At 34.7% G+C, this 14,129-nt stretch overlaps 1 protein-coding gene across 2 annotated transcripts in view; it reads left to right on the top strand.

The window, feature by feature from the left end:
- Positions 1-5,355: 5,355 nt before the first annotated feature.
- Positions 5,356-14,129, top strand: part of LOC119069901 (TWiK family of potassium channels protein 7) — a 146,626-nt gene continuing 137,852 nt past the window's right edge. For both annotated transcript variants that reach the window (XM_037174121.1, XM_037174113.1), the window contains exon 1: positions 5,356-5,866. The gene's annotated coding sequence lies outside the window, so the exon portion shown is untranslated. The remainder of the gene's footprint in view (positions 5,867-14,129) is intronic.

Here is a 14,129-nt window from a genome sequence, read left to right on the forward strand (position 1 = left end):
AGTTTTGGCCTATACAATGCGACGTAGATGGAATGGACATACAACCTTTTTTTGTACGTGTATGGTTAGGTCAAGGGAAGCCACCACTTGAAGAATTTCTAAGACCATTTGTTAATGAAATACTAAGATTGCTCGAAGATGGGTTTTCTTGTCCTAAGAGTGGAAAACATTATGACTTCGAAGTGTACATGATCGTGGCCGATGCTCCAGCTCGTGCATATTTAAAATGCATTAAAGGACATAGCGGCTACTTTTCCTGTGAGCGTTGCACTGTAGAGGGAGAGTTTCTCAGTGATCACGTTTGTTTAATACGGACGGACGCATCGTTAAGGACTAACGCGTCATTCAGACTAAGAGACCAAGATGAGCATCATTGGGGAACATCGCCAATGGAAGACCTTCCAATCGACATGGTTAGAAGATTTCCACTGGACTACCTTCATTTGGTCCTACTTGGCGTAATGAAATCACTGCTTCTATTTTGGACCAACGGAACTGCATCGTATAATACAAAATTTAGTAGTATCGATATAAAACAAATAAGTGCCAAAATATTGATAGCTCGCCAAACTCAACCCAACGATATAAACCGTAAGTGTCGTGCGCTGGATTGCCTTAAATTTTGGAAGGGAACAGAATTTCGGACATTTCTATTAAAAATCGGGCCAGCAGTGTTAAAGGAACATATGACCGCTGAAGCATACAATCACTTCTTGGCTCTACACTGCGCTATGACAATTTTGACCAGCAAGTCTTTGCTAACGCATAAAAACATCGCAAAGGTTTTGTTGCAGCAATTCGTTGATCGTTTCGGTGAAATTTACGGTGATGAAAGATTTACTTACAACATTCATTCGCTAATACATGTTGTCGATGACGTTGACAAATATGGAGAGCTTGACAATTCCAGCGCATTTAAATTTGAAAGCAATCTAGGAGTTTTGAAGAAGTTACTACGAAGTGGGCATAAGCCGCTGCAACAGGTAGCGAAACGTCTGACAGAACGACAATACATGTTTATGTGCAGACCAAAGAAAACCAAAGAATTTCCCCTCCTCGCTCGTAAACGTGACGACAGCTCCACATCAACACAAATTTATGAAAAATTATACCTCCAAAAAACCAACTTGGATTCAACTGATCGCAATTGTTTTATTTTAACGAAAACGGACGAAATTGTAAAAATTAATTATTTTTCGAAAAGTGCCGCCGGGATTTTTATACATGGCCTCGTCCAGAACAAACGCTTTCAAGGAAATTTGTACGATCAACCTTTAAAATCAGAGAATTTAAACATTTACAAGTGTAAGGAGGATATGTCTCCAATTGTGATTAACTTAAACCAATACAAATACAAAATGTTTCACATTCAGTTAAGTGGTAAAGAGGCTGCTTTTTTTCCATTGTTTCATAGCGAACAATAGCCCATCTGGAATATTGACAATTAAATTCAGACGAACCGTATTTTGCAACGTAGTAGTTACATGTGATCGGATGTGTGTAACAAAATATTATTTTTGAAGAAAAAAAAACAATATCAAAATCGGACTGATTAAATAGAAAAACAGTAATTTTCGTTCTTAAACAGTGAAGTGCTTTTAAAATGTATTCGATTGTTGAAACTGAAGAAAATGGTGTAATTTACGTGCAAGCAGCACCGAAAAAATGGATAGAAAATGAAATTTTGTATTGGCCGAATACAATGATTGTCGATCGACGAAATCCGCAAGATATCAAGAAAGGCGTATGGTTCGAATATCGTTTTACCATGCTGAAAGACAATATAGGTTAGGTTATGGGAAACGCAAAACAAACAAACTTTTGTCCTACGAAATTATCTTACGTGACACATAAGTAAAATCTCGTTTTTATAGGCACATACGAAAAATCACTGGAGCTGGAAAAATTCTACAGTTTACATCGAAATAGTGAGTCGGAGGCTGAACAACGGGCTAAGAAGACATTAAAGCGAAAACATCCCGTTGCTTCTCATGTGTCTGGGACTGAAATCGACGTGAACGATTTGTTTCAAACTCAAACCAGTAGTCAGTTATCAACATCTCAAACCGTATCTGCGAATAAGCGAAGCGGTAACAACAAACACAAGAGCACCGATGGAGGTAAGCAGAACGCTATAAAAAAAAAGAGGGCCGTCACCAAAGCCGTATCAAGAACACCATCAAACAACGAAAAAAGTACAAATTCTTCTCAAAATATCTTGAGACCATCATCATCGTCATCAAGCACCACCAACTTCTCAACTACTTCACCTTCAATAAGCAGTATTCCATTGTTTGATCCACTCAGCAATTTTCAAACATCAACAATTCATTTAAGTCAAAACAATATACCAGTAGCGGTCCAAAACGTTGGGAGTCAGGACTCTTATCAAAAAGCAACCGAAGAATGCGAACTCACTACATACTTAACGTCAAATGATACCATTTTCACTTTGCCATCAACAAGTTACAGTTTGGATACAGTTGGTACTTTTGATCAAAATTCGCCTCATGTAAATTCAACGCGACAAACCAATTGTAAGTGAATTTTTAACCGGTTAATAATCTAAATTCATTTTTGCCGTCTTCAATTTTCAGCTGATGATCTGCCTCGTAAGATCGTTAACGAAATTGGTACAATGTTCCAGATGGTTCTTGAAGAAGTTGTTTCGTTAAAACAATTTCTATCCGAAGAGAGAAAGCTTCGACATGAGATGGAAGCTAGGTTGCAGGTCAATTTGGACGTAGTGGTGCAAAGTGTCTCAAAGAATTCGAAACGATCTGTAACTATAGATGACAAGGTTATGGATGAACAATACAAACTGCCAATCTGTGACTGGAAAACTGTTTCGCATTTTGAAAAATTCCTCAAACAATCGCCGAATTTTAGAGAAAATTTGGTAAGACTAACATTGAGTAAATGTTCTTCACTCGAGCTCATCGATTTCATTTATTCAAATTTTTAGACTGAAAAGCTTTCTCGCATCGGTGGACGCAATCAATCTGCAAAATTACATGCAGTAGCCAAACGGATCATCGCGGACGTTGCGTTACAACAGTTCACATGGAAAGGAACAACAAAAAAGGATCCGTTCATCCAGTTTACTTGGATCAACACCGTCATTAAGGATGCCATACATACTGATGCGGAACCATACACCGACCACCATCATAATAATTGTATGAAAGAATATTGCAAACACGCGACGACAAGATTGAACCAGAAACGAAGAAACAAATCGAATTCGAAGGAAATCGTAAATGTATCTGAGGCTAATGAAGACACAGAGACCAATGACAGCGATTGTTTTGATGATGAATCGGTGGTGAGTAGTGGTGAGGAAAACGATGATAGTGATAGTGGCGGTCACGAAAGTGCCTAGTATGTAAAAATTTCGTTTACAATTTCGTTTAATTTCATAATTTCCTATTTGATTATTAATTTGTTTAAGCCAACACTGAACTTGAAGGCCATTTTTTGTTTATTTTATACAGTGAATAAACCGTGTTTTCATTACAAATTAATGTTTTAAGCTTATTCTGTTCGAAGTTAGTACTTCTCAACGGTAATATACAACGAATTAGTTGAAACTATAATATCAGAAAAGCAATAACGAAAAAGTTTTAAAACGGCAATACAACCGTCGTATAACTTATTAGTTTAAGGCCGGTGTTGACATTTTTAAGATATTAGACGGTTCTACAACCGTTTCATAACTTTAAACCAATTCGTTGTATAACCGCTATACAACCAATTCGTTACTAGAATTTCACAACTTTCGCAACTGGGCAAAAACCGTTGCACAACTGTTATTACAACGTTGTAGCAACGTTGCGACAACTAATTGGTTAGCTTTGGTTAGCTCCGAATTATTTACAACCGCGGTGTAATAACGGTTGCACAATCGAATTTTAACCGTTGAATGCTACTTGGGCTATAAATCAGATAAATATATCAGAGAAAATACTTTGAAAAATAAAATGTAGGAATCTCATTCCATGTGCTCCAGACCTCAGTTAAGTTTTGTTGCAAGTAAAGAAGTTATTCGGAATAAAATGGCTGCCGAAAGGACTAATGTACTTCCTTGTTTTTGTATTATTCTTGGTCATCTAGTAGCCTGTTTAGCATGGCGCTGTGATGCATACCGTTATAGTAGACTCAGCAGAAGCTTGAGACATCTTACTTTTTTAACTAAGTTTCTAGTTGTTGTTTTATGCAATTTGACATTGCCCTCGCTACGCTCGTAAAAAAAATTTCCTCGAATCAACCGTTCCACTTGTAACATACACTACTGCTCTACCACCAGTTCCGAAAAGTTTTCCTTTCTAAAATCTGAGTTACTTTGACAAACCTTAGATTTTTAACAAGTTATGTGACTCGCTAACACGTTAAATTACACTCCGGACGGAAACGTTTTTTTCATTTCATTTTTTCAGGTTACGAATGAGTAAAGAAAATTTATTTTCGCACCTTTTTCATTACAAAAGACAAAAAAAAAAACCGAATGTTGTTAATGATCCTAATTGCCTGGCGGTTATGGGACGAAACGAAAATATGACGGCAAAACGTTTACGTTCTTTCATTTTCCATTGTATAATATCCGTTTAATTTAACAATTAAATCAGATAAGTCGGAGCTTTTAACAATTGTTCTTTTGCGCTGTTTTCTCATTATATTGTGGCGAACAATGCTAGAAGCAACATTGAATTATACGAATTTGTACGGTTACAATTGCAGAAATAACTTGCAATTTGCATTAAATTGACGGAGCAAATACGCCTAACATCCACAATACAGCTGGCTACAATATACTTCATCAATATTCTATCGTTAGGTTCTACTCTACTAGGAGTTTATAAATTCATTGCTTATCGAATGGTCGGTAGTATATAGTATCTATACATGTAGAGTAATCACGTGAATAAGCAAAAACCAAAAAAAGAAAGAGTATCACCCAACACGCAAAGAATGCCAAAAAGAAGTTATCAAAGTACACATACAACATACAACATACACTTCTCCTTAAGTGCAATCTTGTAAACTAGCAAATGGATGCGATAATGCGCAGGCCACGGCTCCCATAAAACATCAACGACTAGACGTTTATGCTCTTCCGAAAAATATTTTGATTAAAACTATACACACAACCGTACTACACCGCATCCACTGGATATAACATCCTTACACCCATGTTGCCATTGCGCATGCCATATTCCAGTGAATGAAATTCTCCAAAAAACTCTTCCACACTGTACCAGATGAACGGATATCTACAGTTAATCTCTTGAAAAATAAAAATTTCTCATGTGAAACGGTTCTATTGCCAATACGAATTTTCGTCAGTCTGTCGCGAGTTTTTGACCGAGATGCTCTTGTGTATACAAATTGGTTGACGATATTACAGAAAAAAAAGAAGTTGATAATTGGTTGTGTTCCATGCCAAGTTAAAATATTCTGTGTAAGTTGTAAATCGTGATTGGTATACACACATACCATATTTACACCGACGTGTGTACATTTCTGCGAAAGCTTGATTGCCAGAAAATCAGTTAAAATTTTGATTAAATAACCAGAATGTTGTTGCAACTAATTGACATCGGTGTTTAAATAATAGCTTAGAAAAACATGCGATGAAATTCTCTTTGAAAACTTACAGAAACAGGTCGATTTTTTGTAAGCGTGCACAGAAGAGGAAATTGTGTCCCTTTTGAATTTCGATGGACGTTTTGTTGTTGTTTAGTGTTCGTTCGAAGGGGATAATTACATAACGGATATATATGATGAATTAGCTAGTTGGATCGATCATTCAATAGACGATTTGAACGAGATTTTATCAGAAGTGAATGCTGCAAGACCAAGACAAGTGGTAAGTACGTTCATTTCATAGTGATATGAGTGTAAGATTCTTTAATTTTTAAGATATACTCTCTACATGTAGAATATTATTTGAGGCGTTGTCCGTGCGATGTGTGCTATAGTATTACGTTTATATTGGCGTTCAATGTTACGATAGTAAAAGTGGTCAATAATTTAATTTTATGTAGAGTAGCGTTGAATCGATTGAATGTGGTTGCTGGTAAATGTTCTTTGATCTGCAACATTACTGTTTTATACTGGTGGAATAATCTGTTGTCGTTACAGCTCTAGCCAGTGTTCTTTTATATACGAAAACGTATAGTAAAATTAAAGAAGTAAAAGATTTGATATCAAGCACGAAGCAACAATTTAAACACAGGAAGTGATAGACTTATGGTATTTATAAAGTGTTGATACGGTAGTATGTAAACTGAATTGCTAAAATGACACAACTATAAGTGAAAGCATTCAATCAATCCTCCTCTTCAAAGATTTATTAGTAGAGATTTCTCTGTAATTAGAAATCCAATTTTTTTACTCGTAGAAGAGTGAAATCTGAATCTATTTGTCGTTCACATATTTTCATTTTTTGTCTGATGCTGTTTATTTCAAGAATTATTTAATAGAATTAATTTAATTATTCTTACGTGCCAATACATTTCTGAAAACAGCTGTTCATCATCAAGTCAGGGCCGGTTAGATTGCATAATGGACATAATGGGCTGTCCAGGACAGCCTATCCGTGATACCAATTCGGTTGAGACGTTTATGCAGAAGGTTGTGGCCACTGGCCAGTCATATTTCATTTAACAAATGAAGTACTAGATTTTTTCAATCTTGCCAACACTCTTATGAACTGACATGATTTGCCTAAACATGAGTATCTCTTTTGGTCATTTGCTAAACGGAATGTATGGATTATGGATTGTCGCCACAACAACTCCCAAATCAGAACATAATAACGAATTCCACCCATCAGTTTATCTCAAAAATATAACACAGCCCATTTTATAATTGAGATGGGTCTCTTGTCATTACATTATGGTCATGTTATGCTACTGACAACTTGCGGACAGCAAGTTCTTAGCGTTCATCCAACAAATTTTGCTTAACGATTAACATGAACATATTTACATTACTTGTTTGCGATAGATATGGGTCATTACTGCCGCCTTTGCATGTGGTTTTGTTAACTACTTTTGCATGCACTGAAAATACAGAACGCCTGGAAGTGACTTGCTTTGGCTATAGCGTGTTATCGATCTTAGCTTCAGCGGGTCGAGTGAAGCTCTCAGATAGTTTTATGTATAAGATGGGATAAAATGAGTAAATGAAGCAATGTTCCGTTGGCACCTAATACAAAACCAATTTTTCGCGTTGAAGTTATCCGATTTACCTTGCACTAAACATGGAAATCCGATTGGTGTTCTGTTTACCAGTAACACTGAATCACTAGTCTTTCAAATAATAATGTAGCGATAGGGAAGTGAGGGTAATCTGTGAAAAGCAATGTACTCATAATCTCAAGTTCGAAACCAGATGGTGTCAGTTTTCCGAGCAATTAATCTTCTAAGTGCATATGGTATAATAGTTATGTGTATTGGGTGTTGTTTGTAGAAACGTAGACCCAATTACAGTTGGTTTTTTTAATTCGAAAAACATTAGAGATTTTGTAGAGTTTTAAAAGACATCTGTGTTCGCAGTCAATGAGCTGTTTCCAGGCTATGATATTTTGGCGCAAAATTTGAAAATTCCCTAGTGAATTCAAATTTTGTACCAATATCATATACCCGCTCATCACTCATTTGACTGCGGGAACGTTGATGACTTTTAAAACTCTGATAAACCGACAATTGTGTTTTCTAAAGGTGAACAAACTGTAAAACAAACTTCGATTGACTTTTCAAAATTTGTAACGTAGCCAAGTCAGAAAACCAAAATCTAGTACTTCTTTGTTAAAAATTAAAACAATAATTTCTTCCATGCTTCCCTGTTTTGTCTTCGTCTGCCCTTGCCCAATAGAAACTGGTAGAATTATTTAAAACAACATAAAGGTTATGGTTTTCACCACAGTTTTGGCATTCATTCGTTGCTTAATTTTACGTATTTAAGGTTTTGTTAGCTGCCTTAAGTTTTCGTTTGAATTAGAAATGTGGTGACACAAAATTCAAATACTTTTTTGTGAGTTCTTTAAAGGCATTTTATGTTTCGTTTATTTCACATATAGACTTGTAATTTCTCACACCTGAACAATTTCTTACTTTTTAATGGCTTTTGGTAGAAATTTCTTCTAATCTCTACTTAGCAAATTTAATAATCCGACTCGACTTCTTATTTTACCATGTCCCAGTCTCAAAGTTTCAGAATTACCCGCCACAATTGTTGAAGTTCGTAAACTGTCTTACCCAGAGCTTATAATTTCTAAAGTTAAATTCCACTTCCATTTAATTCACAAACTCCAAAATTTGGTATTATAACAAATCAAGAAATTTAATATTGAAAATTGTATTTCAAACATTCGATGCATATAATGTGAAACCCATGCAAATGTTTGTGTGACACATTAAAATCACATTTCACGGAGTTTTCTGTCTATGTAAGAAGTTTCTTTTTGGTGGTAAGAACAATTTCACAGAGAGCTTATGCTAAAGCAGATTTTTTATTTAATTTTTTTTTAAAGAAAAGTTTGTAAAAGAGACGGATATAGAGGGTATGGTCGGCAAATATAGACCATTTTGTGAGATAAGTAAGTTAATATTTGGTTAAATGAATGTTACTGAAAGTGTGAATCATTCGTGTCGTTATGCTAAGCTCATATCTTGAAGTTGTTTTGCAAGTTTGCATATTGAGGAGCGTAATACTATAGCACACCTTCGATAGTTATAATCAGAGATTTTCAAATAAGTTTTAAAAGTTCCGCAGTTTCTTTTTCTAGTTTAAACTTTGGATTTAGATTCAAAATGTAAGTTTGTAATGAATTTAATCAAGTCGGAAAATTTCATGTTTTTCTTACGACAAACAAGAAAAATGAGCGGGTCGAGTGTCGCATAACACGCGACGATCTTAAGCTTAATATTGTTTACGTAATACGACCCAAATTCGGCTCGAGCCTCAGAGTCGCTTTAAATTTGTCTGTAGCTGTTTTCAGCAGCGATAAATAAAATTCCGATTGTATAATATGGTAGCGATTGCTACGCCCTTGGACTACGTTATCCCATAGTACAACGTATATAAGTAACTTTCGGCATTACAGTTCCACTACTACAGGTTTGATAATAATTGACAGTGGGGGATTAAAGTTTTGACAAGTTATCCGTAATCTCCATAAAATATGATTATAATATAAGTATCGATAGCTACAGAGCACCTTACACGCAGTCAAAAAAATTCGGATTAAAAATGTTTAATCTGCCGAAAGGGAAAGAGTACGAATATTTTGAATGTTTCGAAAGATTTCGTTCAAATCTTATCTAAAAGGTTTCCAAAATTAAATCTCTTTGCGGATTGAAATGGTAAAAATTTATGACAAAAAACGAGACAATTTTGTCACAAAAGAACTTGTGTTTCGATCGTAAGCTCGTTGTCGGTGTTGATAGTTTTTGAATAACATTTTTTTAAATTTTTGATCAATCAGAACAGGGAAAAGTGAAATTCGACATGTCCTTTGGCGAACTTTAGTGAGCTCTTGAAACCTTACCAAGTGGCATTCAAAATAAACCAAAATTGTCACAAGGTCAACACTAAGTCCATTTTGATAATACCTTATACGTACCCGTGTCGCTTATCTCGAGAGATCGATAGCGTCTAAAATCCACTGTATAGAATCTACAAAAAGCCATCTATACTATAGATAGCTTCTTATATCGCTTAACGTAATCCATATTTAATCAATTACACTCAACAACAATGGAATGATTCCGGCAATTAAATGATGCTAACACTAATGCCAATTAATAATAATGAAAGCCCAACATCATCCATTTGGCAAATCCAATTTCACAATCAATGTTTTCAATAAATTGTTACTATAGTACATCGTGATCGATTGTGTGTGTAAATGAAAATAAATGAAAAATTGAATTCACCTGAAAGGAGCACACAAACACACACAAAGAGTGGAAAACAAAACAAGAAAAATAAAAATTAATTCATTTCATAAGCCTTAAATTGATTTTTCCATTTGTATACCGAAATCATAAAACATCGAAATTCAATCACTAAATACAGACAAAAAAAAAACCAATTCAATACACCATTTCAATTCCCGTCCGAAAATGAAATAAAATCTTTATTTTTAACACACTATAATAAAGTATTTATTTTCACATAAAAATATCGTTTCCATTACTTTTACCACCCATCGAACCAAATACTGAGCGAATGAATCCCTCTTCTTCCCGTTTTTTTTTTTAGTCTCTCTCGTTCCAATGAAAATTTTTCTTTTCAATAATGTCAGAAGCCACAAAATTTCGGAATACAATGACGCCATAAACAACCTTTTATCGATCAAAAATATTGTTCCTCACACTGAACATTGTGCAAAATGTGCTCTATACATAACATTTTTCCGTCTGTATGATATACGATTTTCTTTTTTCTTTGGTTGGCTGGTGTGTTATATGCTAAAGAACCACTCAACCACGTAATATATTATTATCTATCCTTATGAAAATATATATTTGAAAAAAAAAAACTTTTGAACTCGAGCCGAAAAGATCTGGTTTATAATAAAGTGTACTCAATCGACAATAAGTTTCCGTTGGTTTTTCTTATTTAATATTCCCGCATTATTTACGAGCCGCTCGCGGTATCCTCGAATTATGTATATAATAGAACCTATTTTGAGGGGAAATCAACTAGTCAAAATAGACTTTCACTAACTTTCACACCGAAAAATATATATGGTTTTTCGACATTACAGAGGACGTCAGTGAAATTTAGACATGAATTTACATCAGCTGTTTCTCAGCAAATTCAACTGACGTATTCACCATACCCTTTACCTGCGGGAAGCTGTTTGTACCACTTGGGGCACTTGTTTGACCGAACCTTTATTTACCACTGAAATTATGTAAAATAATTAAAAATACTTTTTGAGAGGAAACAGACATCATCCGCGTATGATACAGCCTTTAAATTCGCAGTGACCTAGTAGAATGACTTTTCTTCAAAAAACTTACTATAAAGGATGCTTGATGATAGTCATGAATATCATGATTGGTATCGTTGCGAAGCTTAGACCTCAGGCTAAACAGCAACTATATTTTTTTATATTTATAGTCTTCGAAACTTCCCAAGCTCCCAAAAAAAAACGAAAAATCGACCTAACAAAAAGATTTACAGTCGAAACATTTTCTTGATTCTTACTTGTGGTACTGCCCTTCTACGAAAACCACAAAAACATTTTTTGTCCACCAGAGGTCAAGTAAAAAATGTTCAAGCTCACCGTGTCTCAATATGAACGCTTGAAACGTTACCGTTTTTTTTTTTATCAACAACTTCTTCGAATTGTTTGCCCCTCGAACCAGCCACGCCACATAAATGTTACCATTCATTCTATTTCCATCTTTAATTTCTTTTTTGTTTTTTTATTTTATTTTTTTAAATATTTTTAACTTGGATAACCATTGACGAATGAATTTGAAGTTGGTATAGAATTATTATTAAATGAATGTGGGTGGCTGGCTTTTAAGCAACTTTAATGAGATTAATTCCAACTTCAAAAAATGGTTCTGAAAAATGTAATTAAATTTCGCGAAATTAAAATTTACTTTGGCATTCTCGTTTAATTACGCTATAATCTTATCCTCGGAAAAGTATTTGGAAACAAGATTTAAGCGAAAAAATATTCTTTTCATCTAACATGGTCAAACGATGTTTTTAATTGAGGGTAATAGTTTCTCTGACACCGTTTTGGACGACGTGCTTCTACATCAACTTTTCTTTTCATTTTCTGTTTGCAATCCGGTAACTTGGCATGATTTTAACAATGTCCCCATGACGATAAATGATAAAGTAATTATAGTCTGTTCTACGTAAATACGTTCTAGTTTGTAACGCATACTAAGAGATTAATTGCTAGAGCGACTTTGGAATCCATCAGACCAACGCAATGAAGTAGACTGACAGATTAGAAAATAACTGAACGAAATTGTACAGTGTATCGAACAAAATACACTGTTGTGACTTCATTTAACGCACTTCAAGCATGAGTGGTACTCCAAATAGGGTACACTGAAACTTGACAGTGTGTCATATAACTGTGAAAAAACATTTCATTCAAAATAGTACTCAATTTGACAGCTGACTATTATCACTTTTGCTTGTAGTGCGTTGCACCTTTCAAATTTCCCTTAGTTTTTAACGTCTTTATTTTCTGTATTGCGTTGATCGGATGGAATGGGTACCAAAACTCGAAGAGCACTGCGTTAACACTCACATGTTAAATGTCAAAAAACTTTCAAATTTTGAAACGTGTAATACATGTCATGTACCATCATCCTCAAAATATTTTCTATGCTAGGAGCATGGAACGATCCAAACCAAAAGGTCGAGGGGTAATCCGACTCGGGTAATCCGACTCGGGTAATTGACTACACACCCTTAAAGGAATTGCCGGAGTGTCCGGTAAATAATTGTAATTGATGGAAATACGAGAAATTGATGGAATTATAAAGAATTGACCGGAATCGGCTGGAAATATGTTAAATTGTAAGGAATTGAAAGTAAATAAGGATAAGCATGATGATCGGAAATTCGTGGTACTTTTTTCCGATCATCATACTTATCTGTATTCTAATTTACCTTCAATTCCCTTACAATGTATTAATGTATTTCCAGTCAATTACTTATAATTCCATCAATTTCACGTATTTCCAGTCAATTCCGTTCAATTCCTCATAATTCTATCAATTTTACGTATTTCCAGTCAATTCCTTTTAATTCCATCAAATTTTTTGTATTCCCAGATTTATCTCTATCAATTTCCATTAACGGAAAATATCGTGGAATTATTTCGAAAATTCGTGGAATTGTAGAAATTAATTCGAATTATAGGAATTGAATGGCGAATCCGGCAAGTATAGGTGGTAATCCAGTAATTGAAGTAATAAAAGGAATTGAAAGCAATTAAAAGGAATTAGTAATTGATTAGCCACTATTTCGGCCAGTCGGTTACCCCTCGCAAAAGTTACATTTAAATCAATTAAATTAAAAAATTGTTTGTACGGAATTGGCAAATGAATTATAAAATGTATAAATCAGTAGCTTTTTTCCGATGAGTTCAAAACATATTATTAATTATGTGTGGTAATCGTAGTTGTGTGCGCTTTCGTTACGAAAAGCAACGTCTGATGGCGAAAATTTTTCACATATAATCAACAAATTGTTTGACGTATAAAATAGTTTGTCATGTATCGAAAGGGTGATTTTATGGAGAGTATGCAGTATTGCTACCCTCTCCCAAGACAATTCACATACTTCCCAAAAAATACTTTCCCAGAGTTAAGTATAAGACTTTCCATGTAAAGGGTTCATTTACCCTCATTCGCGGGATGAAAACTACAGTTTTCGCTTCATCCATGTCATGAAAAAAATGGTTATTGTGCCGCTTTTTGTCTTATAACATTAAAACCGTCCTTTCTAACCAACCATGAAAAACAATCGAGAAAATTGTGCATCCAAGTATCTACAATTGCTAAAAGTTTCCTATAAAATATGTTGATCAAATGGTATTGTTATGGACCACTCGACCACTGTGCGCGTTCAGCTATTATTCAAGTTATTATATCTCATTCAATTGCAACAATTCGAACAACTTAAACGTGTACCATATTGTCACGGATTTTCATAGATCTGCTTTCAACGAAAGTCTCATTCATGCAGAGACCTACATTTTAGATTCACCCACATTATGGTGATGGATGCTCAAAGTCATTATATGATATGCGGTATATTTTTCGAGGACAGTAGGTCTCCAGCCAAGCTATGTAATTTGCATATTAAATGCTTATTGCGAATAATTGTGTTAAACGCAAATGTCAAACATTTATGGTTGAATGGAAATCTAGGATATTATCTCCATGATTTTCATGAATATTTTTTAGCGATAATGAAGTGAATTGAAGTTTGCGAAAGTTAAAATTGATGCACTTTTCTAAAGTCGTGCGGTTTCATAATTTTTCTATCCTTCAATTATATGCGATGTTCGTTACATGAATATATAGGGGACCTCGGTTGTCCTGTAGAGGCGCCACAATTATTTTTTTTCAGTA

The sequence above is a fragment of the Bradysia coprophila genome, chromosome II, assembly GCF_014529535.1.
Source record: "Bradysia coprophila strain Holo2 chromosome II, BU_Bcop_v1, whole genome shotgun sequence".
Classification (NCBI taxonomy): Eukaryota; Metazoa; Arthropoda; class Insecta; order Diptera; family Sciaridae; genus Bradysia; species Bradysia coprophila.